Source organism: Amphiura filiformis, chromosome 17 (assembly GCF_039555335.1).
Source record: "Amphiura filiformis chromosome 17, Afil_fr2py, whole genome shotgun sequence".
Taxonomy (NCBI): domain Eukaryota; kingdom Metazoa; phylum Echinodermata; class Ophiuroidea; order Amphilepidida; family Amphiuridae; genus Amphiura; species Amphiura filiformis.
Window position 1 is genome coordinate 15,304,444 of NC_092644.1, and position 20,087 is coordinate 15,324,530.

At 37.7% G+C, this 20,087-nt stretch overlaps 2 long non-coding RNA genes across 2 annotated transcripts; both read left to right on the forward strand.

Annotated features, from left to right (window-relative positions):
* Positions 1 to 411: 411 nt before the first annotated feature.
* LOC140137362 (uncharacterized) lies at positions 412 to 7,519 on the forward strand. The gene is made up of 3 exons (XR_011856825.1): positions 412 to 707; positions 6,572 to 6,685; positions 7,414 to 7,519. It is a non-coding gene; the product is annotated as an uncharacterized lncRNA (long non-coding RNA).
* Positions 7,520 to 9,075: 1,556 nt separating this feature from the next.
* LOC140137361 (uncharacterized) lies at positions 9,076 to 15,569 on the forward strand. The gene is made up of 3 exons (XR_011856824.1): positions 9,076 to 9,224; positions 13,660 to 13,764; positions 15,076 to 15,569. It is a non-coding gene; the product is annotated as an uncharacterized lncRNA (long non-coding RNA).
* Positions 15,570 to 20,087: the final 4,518 nt, after the last annotated feature.

Below are 20,087 nucleotides of genomic sequence, written 5' to 3' on the forward strand. Positions count from 1 at the left end.
GAGTAAGATGGCGTACTCTTGTGAAGACCACAGCAGCGCTACACAGCGCCACCTGACAGACAGAGAGAGAGAGAGAGAGAGAGAGAGAGAGAGAGAGAGAGAGAGAGAGAGAGAGAGATCCAAAGTGTGTTTTGGTCACTCAGACTTGCTATTTCCTGTGTTTTTGGCCTCTCTCTCTGTATAGTCAATGGGAAGAGCTTTCGGGGTGTGTTTTTGGTTTTTGTGTTTTTGGTCATTGAGGGAAAAGTTTTGCCAGAAATAGCCTCTTCCATGAATATTAACTGCTTATTTAAATTATCTTAATTTTATTCTTTTGTAAACAATCTTAAAAGACCAGGGAAGAATTAAAGACAATAAACTGCATGTTAACATTTTTGTTCATTGTCCTGATGTTAAATCATGGCGTGATAATGATTTAACAGAATAAAACTCAGCGACAAAGTGAAGTGTGGCAACTGTGGCAACACCACCAAATTATTGCACGGGCAACACTCACTCATGCACAGCGGCACAACATCAATTTAGCATGACCTTCGTGATGCGTGATGAAAATACAGCATAATGCAGATTTCGAGGTTATACATCACATTTATTTGCTCTTTTGCTGTCTGGAAAACCATATTTTGACGCTTATTACTCAGGACAACATCAACTCTGCCCAGCAAATCATGTAGTGAATCATGATCGCCCGGCATGATCGATTCAAGGTAAGCTTACTTTCAATTTTTTCATGCTTTTTTCCCCTATAATATTTATTTATCATGTTCTGTTTGTTCACTTGACTTTTATACACAAATAATTTTCAAAATAATGGATACATTTTGATGGATAACAGTTTTATCGCTCGTATAAATCAAATTTTATGTAGTACGGTACTATCGCAATAACGAGTTCGGTGCCGAATTTGGCAGCATATCATGAATTACCATACATGCATACACATCATGTAGTACGGTAGTGCAGTAACAGGAGTAGACCTTGAATGATTGACAATTCAATTGCATGACCATATCATGCTACTGTTGTTATTTTTAACATTTCGAACAGTGCATGTACATTTTGGAAAGTGAAACAACATGTCATGTTTTCCTCAAGAGTATTAACTAAGAATTTGAATGCACATTGCACAATAAACCTTTGGCTTTGCTTTGAAATGCATGAATGAATGCACTATCATGACTATATAAAACCAATCACTCACTACGATACGGTACGCAAATCTAAGGGACAGTTTACACTCGAGCCGCTGATGCTGACACGACGCGATCAGTGATACAACAGTTAGTAAAAGTATTCAGTCATGTCAGTAGGCCTACAAGTGCCCAAGTGGCATGGGCCATAAATTGTTCAAATATTCTCTATTCTTAGTCAGTGGGAGTGGTCTAGTTCAGTGAGACATGTAATCTGATTGGACAATCACATGATTTTGGGTGCCGTCTATCACTCAGGCGGTAGACGACCCCGTCATCATGAGTGTTGATAGCGCCGTAACACGATCGTGAGAGGTGTGCGAATCGTGTATCAAATATCGCGCTGTATGCGTAGATGCATTGCGGAATACACACGCTATAGTAAGAATTCCAATTGAATGAACGCAGCTTTTAACAGCTGCACTCGATCCAACCGCGATCGTATATTGCGTATTTCAAACTACAACGCGAACGCACAACCTTGGAAACAATGCTATCCAAACACGAGTGCGTTGGCATGGTTGGGTTCACTTCCGTGTTACTCATGCACAGTCTCACACGCTGGCGTACATCGCGCAGTGTACGCAAAAATTCGTCACGCTATTGAAAGCTGCATTCATTCAATTGGAATTCCCACTATAGTAGTACCGTAGTACGCGCAAAAAAAGAAAAGAAGTTGTAAATGTAAATAAGTTTCATTCATTTTAGAGAAAGGGGAGTTTTTATAATTTAATTTTTGCTATCTATGATAGACGACAGCCAGGTATTTTATCGTAGTGGATACCGCCGCGGGTCACTCAAAGGTTATCTAGGGGTCATTTAAGGTCATTAACCCAAAATTGTCAATGCATAATTGTGTTGGATTTTCATGGGACTTGGACACAACGATGCTTGGTAGTGACCCACATCCCAACAGATGTCAAGTCAAAGGTCATCTAGGGGTCATTTGAGGTCATTGACCCACAATGGTCAATATGAAAATTATATGCGTAATAAGTGCTGTTTCCACTTACTGCACATGGTGGATTCTCATGGCACTTGGAAACAAGGGTGCTTGTGTAGGCATACACATGTGACCCCAGCAGATGTGGGTTCAAAGGTTTTCTAGGGTTTATTTAAAGTCATTGACCTAAAATGGTCAATGCATATATTGGGTTGCTGTTTGCACATACTGTGATAGATTTTCATTGGACATGGACAAAAGGATGCTTGGGTACGGGTACACAAGGTGTATGCCACAGTCAGCACCCACAAGCATTCACATTATCACATACATTCAGTAATTCATTTGACAAGCATGAATGATCAGATGATAATTCCAGGGGTCAGTAACACAAAGACGTAACTCCATTTTTTTGTCTCGCTTGAACTTTGTTCAGGATGGGACTTAGTAATCTGTGTGTGGGGGTGGGTGTGTGGATGTGTGTGTCTGTCCGGAGCTGTATCTGGGTAACCGTAAGACCTACGGGGAGGCTACTTGGTGCGAGGAAGGACATCCAAGTTTGCTCCGTAACCATATGTTTTCGGTGAAAAATATGCAAATTAACATCTAGCTAATTTGCATATTTTATGCGAAAATCAGCGTAAATTGATAGCGGAGTTTGTGGACAGACTATCTCAAGATCTGTCAGGCGCATGGTTGCAGGAACGATACACGCCTGCTGATCACCTCGACGAAAAGTATGCGCATTTAGTTTTTTAGTTTTTCTAATCTGCATAATTTATGCAGAATGCTTCTACAAATACATGTGTATGGCTGGAAATCTGGAGAAATCCGCCTTACGGAGTTGTATCTGGGGATCCGCAAGAAGAACCCTATATGCGCTATGATGATGAAACTTGGTAGGGGGTGGCATGACCTAATGATCAAGACCTGATTCGATTTATATGGTAATTAAGTACCTAATTTGCATAATTTATGTATAACATGCAAAAACCTATTTTCTCTGAGACTAGGGGTTGCACATTCTTCAAACTTGATGGGTGGGTGCATCTTGACCCCAGATAGAACAAGTTTGTATTGGTTAGTGGTTCAAGGTCACCCGAGGTCATCCAGGGGTCATCTGAGGTCAAATTACTAAAAACTGTCGTATGGGCACAAAACTTGGTGAGTTCAGTCAACATTTAGAGTCAAATTTTTGGAAGGTCATTTCAGGGTCATTCTAGGTCACCCAGGGGTCATCTGAGGTCAAATTACTAAAAACTGTTGTACGGGCATGAAACTTGGTGGGTACAGACTAGTTACAGTCAACATTTACAGCCAAATTTTCGGAAGGTCATTGCAGGGTCATTTGAGGTCAGGGGTCATCTGAGTTCAAATTACTAAAAACTGTTAAATGGGCATGAAACTTAGTGGGCACAGTCAAAATTTGGAGCCAAATTTTTTGACGGTCATTTTGGGGTCATCCAAGGTCACCCAGGGGTCATCTGAGGTCAAATTACTAAACACTGTTAAATGGGCACGAAACTTAGTGGGCACAGTCAAAATTTGGAGCCAAAGTTTTGGAAGGTCATCCAGGGGTCATCTGAGGTCAAATTACTAAAAACTGTTGTATGGGCATGAAACTTGGTGGATGCAGTCAGCATTTAGAACCAAATATTTTTAAGGTCAGTTCAGGGTCACCCAGGGGTCGCCAGGGTCATCTGAGGTCAAATTATTAAAAACTGTTGTATGGGCATGAAACTTGGTGGGCACAGTCAACATTTAGAGCTTAATTTTTGGGTGGTCATTTTGGGGTTAGCGAGGATCACCCAGAGGTCATCTGAGGTTAAATTACTAAAATTGTTGTATGGGCATTAAACTTGGTGGCTACAGTCAATATTTAGAGTCAAATTTTAAGACGGTCATTTCAATGTCATCTGAGGTCATCAATGGGTCATCAGAGGTCAAATTACTGATAACTTTCACATGGGCATGAAACAGAGCATATTTGGAAGGTCATTTCAAGGTCAGAGGTCACTCAGGGGTCATTTGAGGTGAAATTACTAAAACTTTTGTATGGGCATGAAACTTGATGGGTACAGTCAACATTTAGAGCCAAACTTTGGGAAGGTCATTTTGGGGTCACTAGGGTCATCAGAGGTCAAACTTGTAAGAACTGTCGGATGGGCATGAGACTTGGTGGGTACAGTCACCAGGCCTTGCCGTTTGAGGCGAGCGATTGCTCTCGCTCTCGCCACCGCTCGCCCAAACTCGATTTCTAGCGAGCGATTTTCAACTCGCCATAGACACTGTCACTCGCTGCAAATCTCCCAAAATCAGCAGTTGAATCAGCCAATTCAGCATTTAATCGTTTCTGTGCCCTCTCCAAGCAGAGAAAGTCACAAATTTTAGCGTGACTCACGCGCATCTTACTATAAATAGGGGAATGTTGTATGTATCTATGTGGTTTATGTAAAAGGCTCCGTCAGTTTCAATCCAAATGTCGCCAAATTCATACGGGAGATCGAGGAATATACAGGATTTTTTTGAAAAGAAAGGACGGGAATGAACAGAACCTGCTAAAAGATCCAGAAGATAAAGTCTTTTTGGTATTTTCATACCTTCGTAGGGGGGTTTTAAAGGTAGGCCTATCGGCTGCCTTTATATATAATGCTTTTTCTCTTGGGTGGAATAAAAATGCATTTATTCCGTGAAATATTTTCTGGTGTAGGAAAAATAGATAGGGTACATTCCACTCTTAGTACCAACTTTATTCCACAGTGGAATCCATTTTATTCCGTCCTGGAATAAAAACATTTAAAAAAACTTTATTCTTTCTTAGGAAATGAAAAGAAAGTTTCCCTTACAAAGAGGGAAAAGAAATTAATTTTCAACAAGATGAATAAAGTTCCTATAAAAGGGAAGGTTCCATTTTCGATTTCTCGAATTTGGGCAAAATGAAGGGAAGGCCTATTGAGTTATCTTTTTCAATTTCTCAGAAAATGATGAAAAAAATCCCTTTAAAAGGGAAAGGTCCATTTTCAATTTCTCGAAGTTGGACTAGGAAAAAGATGAGCCAATGGAGAAGTTTTTCCAATTTCTCAGAAAAAGAGGGGGGGGGGCAGGTATTTAGGTTTACTGTGGTATAAATATACCTTTATATCCATCTCTTGATAGATATAAAAAAAGAATAAACCTTTTGGAAAAATTCAAATGAAATGAAAAGTCCATTTCAAATTTCTCGAATTTGGACTAAATGTAGGATTTGCCAGATAAGATGCCTTTTTCAATTTCACCGAAAAGGAGGGGGACTGGTAGTCAGGTTTATTTTGGTATAAACGTGCCTTTATATCCATCTTTTGGAGAAATACAAATAAAATTAACCCTTTGGAAGAATAAAAAATTCCCTATAAAAGGGGAAGGTCTTTTTCGATTTCTCGAATTTGGACGCCACGAAGGGTAGGCCTATCGGGTTTTCTTTTTCAATTTCTCAGAAAAAGAAGGGGGGGTAGGCGTGTAGGTTAATTATGGTATTAAAATATCTTTGTATTCACCTTTTGGAAAGGTAAAAAGATGAAATTAACCTTTTGAAGGATTAAAAGATCCCTGTGAAAGGGAAGGTCCCTTTTCGATTTCTCGAATATGGGTAAAAGTGTGAGTAGGCCTATCCATTTAGCACCCCATTAAAATCAATGGCCATTGAAACATAGACTTAACTACATTAAGTCATTGAATGTGGACCATTAACTTTAAACTTGTTTTTCTCAGAATGGAGTTATGTCTTTGTGTCACTGACCCTCGTTATTTACTACCGGTACTTGAATAACAAAATTATTTACTGAATATCCAGGCGAGGTGAAATCCTAGCAATCTAGTTGTGAACAAAACACTAAACAACTAGTGCAAACGAGGAACTGTTCAAGAGGCAGGGTGTTAGCCGGGATCCCAAAACTGCCCGTCCACAGACCCAGCCTGGGATTTAGGCATCCAGTGAGTGCGCCACAGCATGTCAAATTACAATCAGTCATATGTTGCAAAATATCAAATGGCGAACTGTTATAATACACTCCAACTGCAATAATGCATCAGAAATTGCTGTTTTATAGACATTTAAAAAAAGATATTGTACTATTTGTTGTCTAAGTAGTTACTGGTTCATGCTTGATTTGCACACCTGTTAACAACCCATTGACTTTGTGTTGTGATCATTTTGATTCAGTTTCCGAATACCGGTACCAATAGCGTGAACCAGTTGACCTGGCAACTATTCTTGCAACTAAAATTGCCTGTCCATAAGACAGGTTAAGGTTTTTTTCCATCCGTCTGCTTTTGAGATGGCCCGTCGAAAAGACGCAGTGGATGGGTCTTTGGCCAACACCTTGATGAGTTGATAGAGTTAAATACAAATCCTGAAGATCATATTTTTTAAGTGTGTAATTGTGTAATTTTATTTTTCCAGGCTCGCTGTACCGTACATGGCATTGATATATACATTGTACAATGAAATAGGATTCCAAAAGGATCCCCAAGGAGGATACAAAGCCAGGAACTGTATACATATGGATGCATACAGGTAAGGGGGTCAAGATCAGTGATGGTTGCATTAATGAAATAGGATTTCAAATAGATATCAAAGGAGAATATAAAGCCAGGAACATTTCAGATTTAGGGACCATTCACAAACACTTGTTGGGGGGGGGGCTGATGCAAAAAACATTTCATCGCAAAAAAAAAAATTCAGATCTCACAAATTTTAGGGCCCCCTTTTGACCAGATAATTATGGGTAACCCCATAGAAAAGCATATAAACTCAATTTTCCCAGCAAAATTTGTGGTCAATTTTTTCATGTCCCCTCAGGAGGGTCAAAACCTTTAAGGCCCCCTATTTTGCATCAGGCCCCCTCTAACAAGTGTTTGTGAACGGTCCCTTAAGCAGTCAAATTAGCTCCATCGGTCAAGCATTAGACTCTGGTGTTTGAGCCCAGGCGCAGTCCATGTTTGTTCTTGTGATATAATTGAGTTAGCTTGAAATTCCCCTGGACAAAGAACTTACTGCTTATTGTCTTGGTTACCCATACAAGTACTCTGGGAGCTCATCCTGGCTGTGATGGTTTATTGTGGTATGTATAGGGTGTGCGCCTAGCTGGAAGTCCCTGATTCTTGCCAAATAGTTTATATTGTGTGTTTTGGGCCACAGTGGTCAGCAAATTCAGTGTAAAGCGTGCTGAGGCCTGTGACTTTAAATCACTGAGCTTTTTAAAAAAACTTTACATTTCATCCCATTATTCTATAATCACACAGATAGGCGATGAGAGACAGTTATGGTTATATATCTACCAGTAGGATCCCAGGGTTTGAAAGCAGCCACCAAGGCCAAGCTACGCTATGACCCCATAGAACTTGACCCAGAAGAGATGTGTCGATGCCAATTACGGCATCGAAAGCAGGTGAGAAATGCGGTGGCAACATCTAGGCCTAATGTGTACATGAAATATGTACACCCATTCATCTTTGCATATGAAAGATGTTGCTTTTAATAAACGGATAAAAAGTGAATCTTTGCTTTGTGTACAATCATTCCTATGGAGCCAGATGATCGAGGTAAGAACCACTGAACCAATCTTGATCAAAAATAGTAAAACTTAACTATAGCAATACTAGGTTGCCTGTAGCTTAATAATGGTAAATATATTCTGACATGCCAAATGTGTGTCAAATATCTGCTATGTGACACTAGAATTTCAGAAATAGAGTACCAAGTGATTTTTTTTCATCTTTAGAAAGTAGGCCTATATGTCATAAGCTTTAAAATGATTCATCATTTGACTTCTTACGATATCCGGAAGCGGAGTTATGGTTAATTGAACTTGACACACTTTAGCATTTGAATATGACTTTCAAGTTAGCTCAATTGTTAAGGCGTCTGACTATGGTGCGAGAGGTTGTGGGTTGGAAGCGTGGCGGTGCTTATTATGCTCTCGTGGAAAATTGAGTTAGCTTGAAATTCCCTGGACAAGAAACTTACTGCTAATTGTCTCGTTGTAACCCGTACGAAACTCGGGGAGCTGATCCTGGTTGCGATGGTTATTTGTGGAATGTCTAGGGTGTGCGCTCTTGTAGCAGCAAAGTCCCTGATTAGACAATAATAACTGCGCACCATCTATTTTGAGGTCATTGTGTGAAATCGGAGGGTTTTGTTTTGGGCTGAGGTATAAAATACCGAGGCTCAAAACAAAACCCGACAATTTCATTACAAGTTTAATTCACCATTAGATCTGCTGTTGTGGTGTGAACAATACCACATGAAATAGGCAGTGTGTAATAATTATATATCACTGTTTCGTCTTAAACAAAAAGTCTGATCTGAGGAAGCCCATACATGCCATAGCCCTACTACTACCACAGACCACATCCTTGCCTTGTATTAATTACACTGATCACAAATGGGCATGTTAGAGAAAGCAAGAATTCTTGATCAAGGCTACTTTCCTATGTGAATTGATAACATAGGCCTACATTTCGAGTACTCGATCTTGAGTAGACATTATCAGACCCACCCTGATATACGGTGAGCTGTTTGCAGTAGATAGCAGCATACTAGCCTTAATGTAAGCTATTAGTGCATAGCATCAAACTAGCCCTAATACATGTATATAAGGTTAGCTATCTTCAGTAGACAGCATCAGATGTTTTGTGAATGTAAACACAATGCTATATTTTCCCAAACCAAATATTAACATTATTATGATAGGTGCTGTGTACATGTATAAAAACCCATAATATTTAATATAATGAAAATGAACATGGTCATGATGGTGCTCAACACATAGACGTTTAAAGCATGTTAAGCTAAAGTTATACATCTTATGCGCTATCCCTCCTTGATCCCAGAAATGAAGTGTTTTGATAATAGCTGTTTAATTTTTTATTTTAACGAATGGCAGCTTTCAAATGGATAATCTAATAAAATCAAGGCAAAAGTGGAGAATAAGCATGCATCATACTAATGCATACGAAGAGTGAATCGCCACCTGTGGCACGCGGAGGAACAAGAACGCCTATGCCAGTAACCCTGTCACCTACGCATCTGCAGCATATGGCATTCAAACAAGGTGAGTTTTGGAGATTGTTGTTGTATTGTTTCCTGGTTTATCACACTCCGCTAGTATAGGTGTATTTTGTGGGTAGCCTGCAAGGTACCTTTCACTTTTGCCCTTTGTTTAGTCATGTCATTCTCATTTCAAATTCATACACTCCTAGAACCGTCACTTAATCAGAAAAGCCATTCAAAACTGTATGCCCATGTATAAATATTGTATAATGCACTGGCTTGCAGTTCTGTGTATAAGTCATGTGTACACTACAAAATTTCTATACCGGCCGCCTGCAAGGGTAACCGTCGCCAAGGTACATAGATATGTACATACAGAATACCTACATGAGTAGTCTGTAGTACCAGTGCAAAACCACAGTTGTTGGGGGCCTGTGCAGTACCAACAGAGTACCTATGTAGGTACCTTGATGACAGTGTACCCATGCAAGTGGTCGCTGAAGAAAATCTTGCCTTGCAGGGTACAGCACACAATTACAATTATGCAATATTTACGCACCCTCACATATTTTATAATGGCTTTTCTTAGGAGTGTATAAATCATGCTTAAAGTTGTATAACTTTACACTGTTGCTTAAATTAGTTAATGCGTTGTTTTAATATAAACTAATAAGTTGTTTTGCAATTTGCAATTCATCATGCACTCCATGTAATCCATTCCATTCGTAACAAAGTATTTATTGTTATGATTTTTTATGAAAGTTTTTTTCTTACTGTTTAACAATTAGAAACAATACTCTCATTTTCAATACATTTTAATCTTCATCGCTAATCTTGATCAGTTACAGCATATCATGGTGGTTGTTAAACGTTTATGTGGCATTATGCAAATATTGTGTTAATTGAAAGAAATCCAAACATTGTTTTTATTTGAGACAAATCATATCTGCAAAAGTTGTGTTAATTGAAATCCAAACATTATAACAAGTGTTTTGTTTTTAGTTGAGACAAATCATTTTGTGTTACCCAGCTGATGAAAGCTATTTATGCTTTTCTGTAAAATCTTGTTTACAATTTTACAGAAGGTCCTGAACACAAAATGGTCTCAAATAACCAAAGAAAGGGACCTAAACTGTACTTGGAATTACAATAAATACCATGATGATACCATAATCAAGGTGCTTGCATTTGTTTGTCAGCTATCAACCACTTTGGTAGTTATGCAGAATATGTACAATATACAGCTACATGTATCAAGGCATAATGAAAGTTTTGGCAGTTAAAATCTGAATTCCTTGTACAGTTCTGGGGAACATTTTGTTAGTTCCTCTGTTTCAATTTGCAAAGTTATATTTTCTCAAATTTGTCTCCATATTTATGAAGGGACTTTTGTATCTATCCAGTCTGTTGTGGGTTTGGACTTGATAGTTTTAGTCCTAGCCTGCACCAGATTGTTTTAGTCCCAGCCTGCAGCCTGCACTTGGTAGTTTTAGCCTACAGCCAGCACTAAGTATGTACAATGTATGTATGGCCTGCAGTATGCACCATGCCTTCATTATTGAAAATTGCAGGAGGCTCCGGGAGCTCTGTTAATCACTCTCCTCAGTTTACTAAAGTGCTCAACATGGAGCTCAATCTTTTAATAATAATAATAATATTTATTTCTTATATGCGCAATTACATCAAAAGAACTCAAGGTGCTTTACAAAACATGATATTAAAAGCACATACATTTGTAAATGTATAACTTTTTAAATATCTGTTTATTAAAACACGGATTCAAGAAGTGAGGAGCTCAGTAAATCATACTCCTGGAATGTTGTTAAGGAGAGCTGTAGGATAGGAGCGCTGATGTAATCGAGCTCCTCAAAAATGAAGGTCTGATGCACTAGGTAGTTTGAGCCCTTAGCCTGCAGTTGGTGGGTTTAACATGCAGTTCGCACTTGGTAGTTTTAACCCACCCTGCACCTGTTAGTTTTCGCCAGTGACCCACACAGCGATATCTATCCATATAGAAAATCACCACTGCTAAAAGGAACTTATGTATGACTCAACACGTTGTCAGCCAATCACCATCCAGGAATCTTGATGTCATAAGAATGACGTAGTGTTTTGTTTCAAATTTTTACGTAAATTGTCAGTTTTCTAGCTTTTAACTGGTGTAAGCTTAGAGCCTCCTCTTTCATTGAATACCAGGTCTATGCAGAGAAAGTGGCGAGCGCCTTTCTAAAATAGTGGGTTCAAAGAAAGACTGCAATATGCGTAGCGTAACAAATTTTAAATTTTTCAAATTTGGTCATATTCGAAGAGGTCGTTGACCCCTTTTCCATTTGGGTCATAGGTCAAGATGGTGTCTGTGCAAAGCTACTAGTCTCCTCTTTCATTTGATATACTATTTAAGTTATATAACCTTTGGGAAGTTTTTCAATCCCTTGTCTGCGAGTTGTCAGTTTTCTGCAGATTTTCTTAATCCTTAACTGTGCAATGTATAGGGGTTCAATTTTCAATTTGACAGATTACGCAGATTTTCAGTGTTCTAGCTTTGAATTGCTGTAATATTTGTTCTAGGATATCCCCTACCCTGGGAGTGGTACCAATGTAAAGCTTAGAGCCTCCTCTTTCATTGCCTTTCTAAAATAGTGGGTTCAAAGAAAGACTGCAATATGCGTAACGAATTTCAAAATTGTCAAATTTGGTCATATTCGAAGAGGTCGTTGACCCCATTTCCATTTGGGTCATAGGTCAGGATGGTGTCTGTGCAAAGCTCCTAGTCTCCTCTTTCATTTGATATACTATTTAAGTTATATAACCTTTGGAAAGTTTTTCAATACCTTTTCTGCGAGTTGTCAGTTTTCTGCAGATTTTATTAATCCTTAACTGTGCAATGTATAGGGGGTTCAATTTTCAATTTGACAGATTACGCAGATTTTCAGTGTTCTAGCTTTGAATTGCTGTAATATTTGTTCTAGGATATCCCCTACCCTGGGAGTGGTACCAATGTAAAGCTTAGAGCCTCCTCTTTCATTGAATACCAGGTCTATGCAGAGAAAGTGGCGAGAGCCTTTCTAAAATAGTGGGTTCAAAGAAAGACTGCAATATGCGTAATCTAATTTCAAAATTGTCAAATTTGGTCATATTCGAAGAGGTCGTTGACCCCTTTTCCATTTGGGTCATAGGTCAGGACGGTGTCTGTGCAAAGCTCCTAGTCTCCTCTTTCATTTGATATACTATTTAAGTTATATAACCTTTGGGAAGTTTTTCAATACCTTGTCTGCGAGTTGTCAGTTTTCTGCAGATTTTCTTAATCCTTAACTGTGCAATGTATAGGGGTTCAATTTTCAATTTGACAGATTACTTAGATTTTCAGTGTTCTAGCTTTGAATTGCTGTAATATTTGTTCTAGGATATCCCCTACCCTGGGAGTGGTACCAATGTAAAGCTTAGAGCCTCCTCTTTCATTGAATACCAGGTCTATGCAGAGAAAGTGGCGAGAGCCTTTCTAAAATAGTGGGTTCAAAGAAAGACTGCAATATGCGTAACGAATTTTAAAATTGTCAAATTTGGTCATATTCGAAGAGGTCGTTGACCCCTTTTCCATTTGGGTCATAGGTCAGGATGGTGTCTGTACACATTTCTGATTGGACAATCGCATGATTTCGGTGCCGCCTATCAGCCCGTAGACGCACCCCACGCCATCATGCGTCTTGATAATGCGTAATATGCGTGTAGAGGTGTGCGTATGTATCGCGCTGGATGCGTAGACTAGTGCGGAATACGCGAACGCGCTAGCAATACGCGCAACAGAACATGTGAAGTTGTACAAGTTTCGTTCATTTTATATGACGGTAACTTAGTTTTTGCTTTAAAAATTTGCTTACAGTTATTAATATTTAACTGACTAAGAATGAGAATAAACGATAGGAATTTTTATTTTGCCTATCCTCTACCTATGATAGACGACAGGCAGGTCCAATATTTTTTAATGAAATCCGTTGATAGTAAGCTTTACAAAATGAAGTGATTTAAAACATCAGTGATGTACCACCTTTTGGCTTATAACATTAGAAGCATTTACGCTTCATTGATACCGATGCCACCAATTGAACGAGTAGATTTGCCCCTTCATTTTGCATACCACTTTGTCCATTTTTTTTTCTCATTTCTTCACAAAATGCAAAAAATGCAAAAAATGCAATGGGTGTAGTACCCCTTAAGGTCACGTTTTGGACTTCAACATATGTATGGACTTTAACTATGCAATATGTGTATGGACTTCAACTGGAAGAGCACATTGATCAATTAGTAAAGAAAATAGGCAAAATTCTGCACATATTTTTAATTAATTATCCTTTCAATAAGATTTGAAGGATCTACTCCAGTAATAATAGGTAGTATTGCAAATGTTAAAAGAATTTGTCATTTTGTTTCACTTTACTTAACTTAACTATCATAATTTTATGACTTGTATACTTTTTATTTCTTCATGCATTGTACAGGTGATGATGAGTGTACAATACCATGTAAAAATGGTGGTACATGTTTCAATGGAGCTTGTCAGTGTGCACAGGGATGGACTGTAGAATACTGCTAAACTAAACAAGGTATATACATCACATCTGCTTTGTATGATTTTTTAAAACATAGGCATACAGACACTGTGGAAGTCCATGTTTACAAGACCTATTCCAGAGGACACTACACACCATTGGAAAGAATTGAGCCTATAGGTTCCCCATTCAAGATATAATGTCAGGTCCATGGTGTGGCAATTACCTGTCAGATTTGTGTGTAAACATTCACAATTTCAATATGTGAATGTCAGTCCTCAGTTGCCTGTGTAAAATACAAGGTCCATGCATATGCACAACGCAGTAAGACATGGTCTGACCATGGAGGGTGGACTTACGGAGGAATCCTTTTACTCTTTTCTTTTCCTTCTTTATTCCTAGCAAAGTCCAAAAGTTAAGCTGGATCCATCTAATATTACGCTGCCAGTCACAGGATCTAAAATTGTATAGAATAGGATATCTAAAATACCTAAGAGTTCCTTCTCCCTAAGTCTAATCTCCATGGTTAGATCGGTCTAAAGTTAGACCTGGTCTAATTTATTTTGTGCATGTGGACCCAAGGGATTTTAAATGGCTCATAAACTTTTGTATTACACCCCTCTGTTCTAGATGTATCGATTCTGCCTTCAATTTAGGTTATGACTGTCGACTGCGGAAACTTTGTAGGATCAATATGTAATTGAAAAGTACTAGGCATGCACCCAAGGCCAGTAAATACAGCACTGCTTTTGGCACTTGTGGAAATTTTGTCATTCAAAGTGAACACTTCAATGACTGAACATTCTTCCTCAGTATCATCTGATCCCGGGCATCTGATGAAGTTTCTGACTCTTGATTCATAAAGGTTCATCATGAATCCGACACTGAATGACACCCTGTTTAAAGGATGTTCCTTTAAGTTAGTCCACAGATATAGGGTGCACAACTTATAAGTAGTTTTTGGCCCCCACAAAAATGTGGGGCTTCTGTTATCATCCAGATGGTTGCATGGGTGTCTACCTGGTTGGCTATCAGTCCAGGCATCCTCAGAACCATTAAACAACTGTGCTGCATGCAGAATAAACCCAATAACCGATCAACTTCAAAGTTGCTATATTATTTGTATTTACACACCTTTATGTAGGGTCACCTTAAGAACCGCATAATTCTAGTTTAAAATCAGGATTGGTTGAATTAAATGGCATGTGCCAGTAAAATAAAAATTGGGTCATTTCATTTCAGTTTTGTGTAAATTCAATGCCAAGTCTTCCAGTTCAATAATTGTCAATTGCAAGTTGTACAAATAGTGCGACATACACTTCATTGCCTTTACACATTGTTGTGATCATTCTTATTTTTCTCCAGGGTGATGAATTGACACATATGTACATAGTTGGAGTCAGACCAGACAACAAAGATATGAAATAGGAATAGAGAACAAGACATTAGTCGAAGAAACAGAAGATGGGGACTAAAACTAGAGAATTGATGATACCAAGTCAGATCATTTTCATCAAAATAGATAGCAAAGCATAAAACTGATTTACCTTACCATTGGTGATGCAAGACAGATGCGATAACGCGAACGCAAATACGTGTTAAGGCAGAGCACATAAATTTGTCATGCCTGGAATCTGTGTGCAAATACACACTAGTTGAATTCCATATTTTTTTTGAGGTAGTGGCTAAACATTGCCACTTTATCCGGGTCTGTAGTTGTATTGCTGAAATCACCGATCTTTTTGCAAGGCTGAGTGGCAATGATTAACTGACATTCCTCATGAAATAATCCTTTGAATAATATTGTTATGAACACGGCAGAGTATAGACTATGCCATAGTCGATTTTTGATAATGTTATATAATCATTATGAACACATTCAGTTGAACTCAATATTATACTGTACTGATATTATTTTATTACATCAAAATAATTGTAAATGGTTATGAAAAAGTTTATATAATTATATTAACAGTAAAGTATATACGTAGGCTTATTGAATGCTACATATTATAATGGCACTTCAATACTGAACAGTTCTAATTTTAGAATCGACCAGTTTAATAATCGCGAAAGCCTGAGTTAAAAGTCGACTATGAGCATTGCATTTTTAACAGGACTTTGACCGGGGACTTCGTCCCTAACACACACTGACAATCATACTTGTTTATCAAACCAATTTAACCGCAAACACAAAAGCCTGTACGTACAAGACGCGCTCATGCTCCTAGTACACAAAGAGCCGCATAGTTGTGTACAATGTAGTTATCAAAGGTTACGGCACGCGCCGGAGGATTTAAACCATAACGAGATCTGGGCGACCAATCACAAGCCAGATCCATTTAAAGATGCATTACATCATGGCCAATTTTAGTAGGCCAGAAATCTGACAATCTCATCCATAGACAACCGCGTTAAACTTGTTAACGGCAATCGAAAGTCAGTAGTCCACTTGGAAAGCCAACAAACAGAGGGAGTACGGTGGCTAAAAAGATCAGATGTGAAAATCTATCAATTGTGCACAAATTAATTAAAGCAGAGTTTTAAGAGTATGCACAATGGGCAAATGGACTACGGAGAAGTCTAGGCAGAGTTGTTCTGAGTAAACGGCGTTTGAAAATCTTGGTACCATTCCATTGGTCCTTATAAACATTTAGAACATTCGTGAGCACTCATTTGAAATGTATATTATAGAATGTACACGAATGATTGGCAATACTTGTATGTTCTGAAATAATCGATATATTCCTCAAAACGTGTTTTAACAGCTATTCGAAGCTTAATGCTGTATCCAAAATGTCTCTACCACTGTGCAGAGAGAGGTCAAACACGCTTTCGTGTAAACTATAGCACACATTCTTGATTTGGGCCTTTTGTGTAGAAATTACTGGTTTTCCTAAGGCCATGTAGACTTAATATTGCTATATAAGTTATAAATAGTCATCCCTGTAATATTTAGCAAAAACTCAAGGATTTTAAAGCAAAAATAACAATATTAGCCTATATTTTACGTATGATTTTCCCATTTTAAGGACGAGCACTCACATTATTAAACCACAGCAGTATCATGTGGGGAATGTTTGGACTTATTTTGGTATCACCGGATAGAAGGGACCAAATATATTAGTATAGGACATTTAATATAGAAAATTTGGGATTTCCCGCTATACAATACTATAGATCAACATGATTTGTACAGCTAAGTATACGATTTGTCTCTCTGCCGAGTTCATTTATCGTGCTTATGCGCGATTCGTCAAATCAAAATTTCAATAACTACGTCGATGAGTAAGATTTACCATTAATTTTTGGTGGAATAAAAGATAACGTGAAACATAATCATAAGCATACAAAACTCAATTTGCTTAAAATGTTTCACCGTTGTTCATCACCGCCTAACAACTTGAGTCCGGCAGCGTCTGCGTGGTTTACTTCGCAAGGGCAGCTTCGCTTGCCATGTAAACCATGCAGACGATGCATCCTGCATGATCCATCATTTTTAAACGGTGATGAACAATGGTGAAACATAGATTGAATCCCTAAATAATATGTTGTTTTATTTCTAAGATGTTCTTGTTTGTTAATTAAACATTATTTGAACATAAAAATATATTATTTTCAGCTTGTCTCATTATTTGTCGGTTGTTTTGCCATACATTTACAGACCATTTCAATCATATGCATGGTTTACTTAACCCCATCTCAAATTTGGAAAGGATGTTCTTGTTTTAAAAATATTTCCATATCTAATATGAAAGCTTAACAGAGACAAAAAGAAGAATTCAGTAAATAATAAGTTATCAAAATATTTAAGAATCTGTTATACCCTCTATCGTCAGAGAGCTGCAGGTCAGTGACATACAAATCATGGTTCGTGGTCATCAGCTGCTGCTCTCAAAACAAGAGGTCAATTCAATTTTTCCTTGATCATGGGCTGAATATCACACAATTTTGCATGCACAGGCAAAATGTTACATGATCTGTGCGTGTAAAACCGTAAAGTCGTGCCCGGATATATTCCTGGCATCATGTTACATTGGAAACCACATCAGTCTCTGATGTAGCACCTTGTTGGGCACCCCTGCAGGTATAGGAAAACAAAATTCAACTTTCTAAAAGTGGGGATGTGACTGTGAATCACAAAATGCCCTGACTGAATATGATTTTGTTGTAGTGGAAACTACAAGAATCAATGTACAAACCATTAAATTTTTCACCAGAACAACAATGCAGGACTTGGGTCAAGCATTGTGGGAAAAATTAATGCATTGAATTTCGCCAATGCACATCACCAAAATCATATCAGTCATAGAATTTCTGGAATTTCCCTAAGATTGAAGGGAAGGTGGTACGAAGGGAAGGTGGTACAAAGGTCAAACAACCACCAAAAATGTATATTTTTACCCACACTATAATGTCATATCAATAACTCAATTTCCACCAAAAGTGGATGTAAGGGGTTTTGAAACAGAGCTCTTCACTTGTGGATTAATGTTGCTTTCCCTACACCTGGATGCCCTGTAAATGTTCAACATCAGAGATTGATAAAGTAGTGCAAACAAAATAATGGTCACAAATTTGATTGCAAAGGTGGTTTCTAGAAAATGGGTAAATTTATTTTGTTGCAAAAGCCCTTACATCTACAAAAGGGGCAATATTAAAGAAATTATAAAATAGATAGGAAAGCTTGAAAATTGTACCAAACCTATTCTTTTAGTTTCTATTCATCAACACTTTATCCGAACCCAAATTGAATCAAAAGCTAATAATAAACAAATTGTTTTTCTCAAAAAGTCAGAAGTGGATGTAAGGGGTTTTGCAACAAAGATCTTCAAGTGTAGTAAGTACAAACCAGAGGTCAGCTAACCAAAGTTTGTCATTCCCATGTATATTTATAAGCTTACCCAATACTAAAGTATGTTTTTCATTGAAAATTTGCCTCTAATAAATTACTTCAGCTTGATTTTGACTGTGAAAAGCAGGAAACAAAGGCAAAGATGGTGAAATTTCCAATACCTTGGTTTGGTGGTCAAGTCTTGTTACAGTTCCAAATACTTTGAGGGATTTTCAAGGGAGTTGCACACAATGATGCTGGTGTAGTGGCACACAGATGACCCCAACAGATGTGGGGTCAAAGGTCCTCTAGGCACCTTTGTTCCATAACCACAAAAGGTATAGGACATTTTTTGTTTTTGCTATAGCCCCGAATGAAATATATTTAATTATGTTTGTACTCACTCAGGTAGCATTGTGTGTGAATTTTACATCCGAAGTAAGTGCTATTCTTTTTTATGGGCATTTTAGTGTCTAAAATGACCCAAAGTGAGGTTTTTTTTTCAATTTTGCAGTCCATTTCTAATCGTCACCCCATAGACTTTACATGTAAAATAAAAAGGCTCATAAAAATTATATAGCACCTAGTTGGGATGTAAAATTCACACAAAATGCTTTTTGAGTGATTACAAAGATAATTAAATACTTTTCATGCGGGAGCTATGTAGAATTTATTTTAATGTATTCTTTGTACAATGAAATTTCACAATAAAATGTCCATTGGAAACAAAGGTGTAGGGGTCACTTGAGGTCTTTGACCCAAATGGTCAATATTATATGAATAAATAATGGGTTGCTGCTTCCACATATTGTGATGGATTTTCAGGGGACTTGGACACCATTAAAAGTGATCAAGTGTTTATACATTGCAGTTAAACTTTACTAGCCATTGTATCTAATAAAGTAATGCTCTAAATACTGTATTGTATAGGTGAAAGTGGTGTGTGTGTGTGATATAGTGCAAGGAAAGTAGTCACAACCAAAATTTCAAAATACACAAAATACATTTTTTTACCAACAGAGTTATTATTTTGTCAAACTTGGCATTAACAATATCATCAAGTACAAAACAAATTAATTTCTACATCAAGGACTGCCATTTACAATTTGCAGGCAGGAGAGCATTAAATTGATTTTCCCAGATTGGTTGTGATCATAACATCTTTTTTTTTTTTTCTTTGTTCTAAAGAGAACCACAATATAAACGTAGAAAATGCTGAAAATTTCAGTTGATTCTGACACTCTGTGTTCATGAAACTAGCATTTTCTAAGTCAGATTTAAGGAATGCAGTATGAGAGAGATCACTCTCTTCAAAAGGCAGTCCTTGATACATTTACAAGTTTTTTGTGTATACAGATCCCTAGAGTACATAGCGTAATGTAGGTTTAATACTGTATTGTTGACAACAAATTATTGATATTTTTATGCTAGACAAGTTGAGCATGCATGTCTTCCAAGCGATGAGATGTTGATGCTTCCAATTATATTCAATGCATTGTCTTGTTTCCTGTATCTCACACACTCATAGTGATATTAGCAGTAG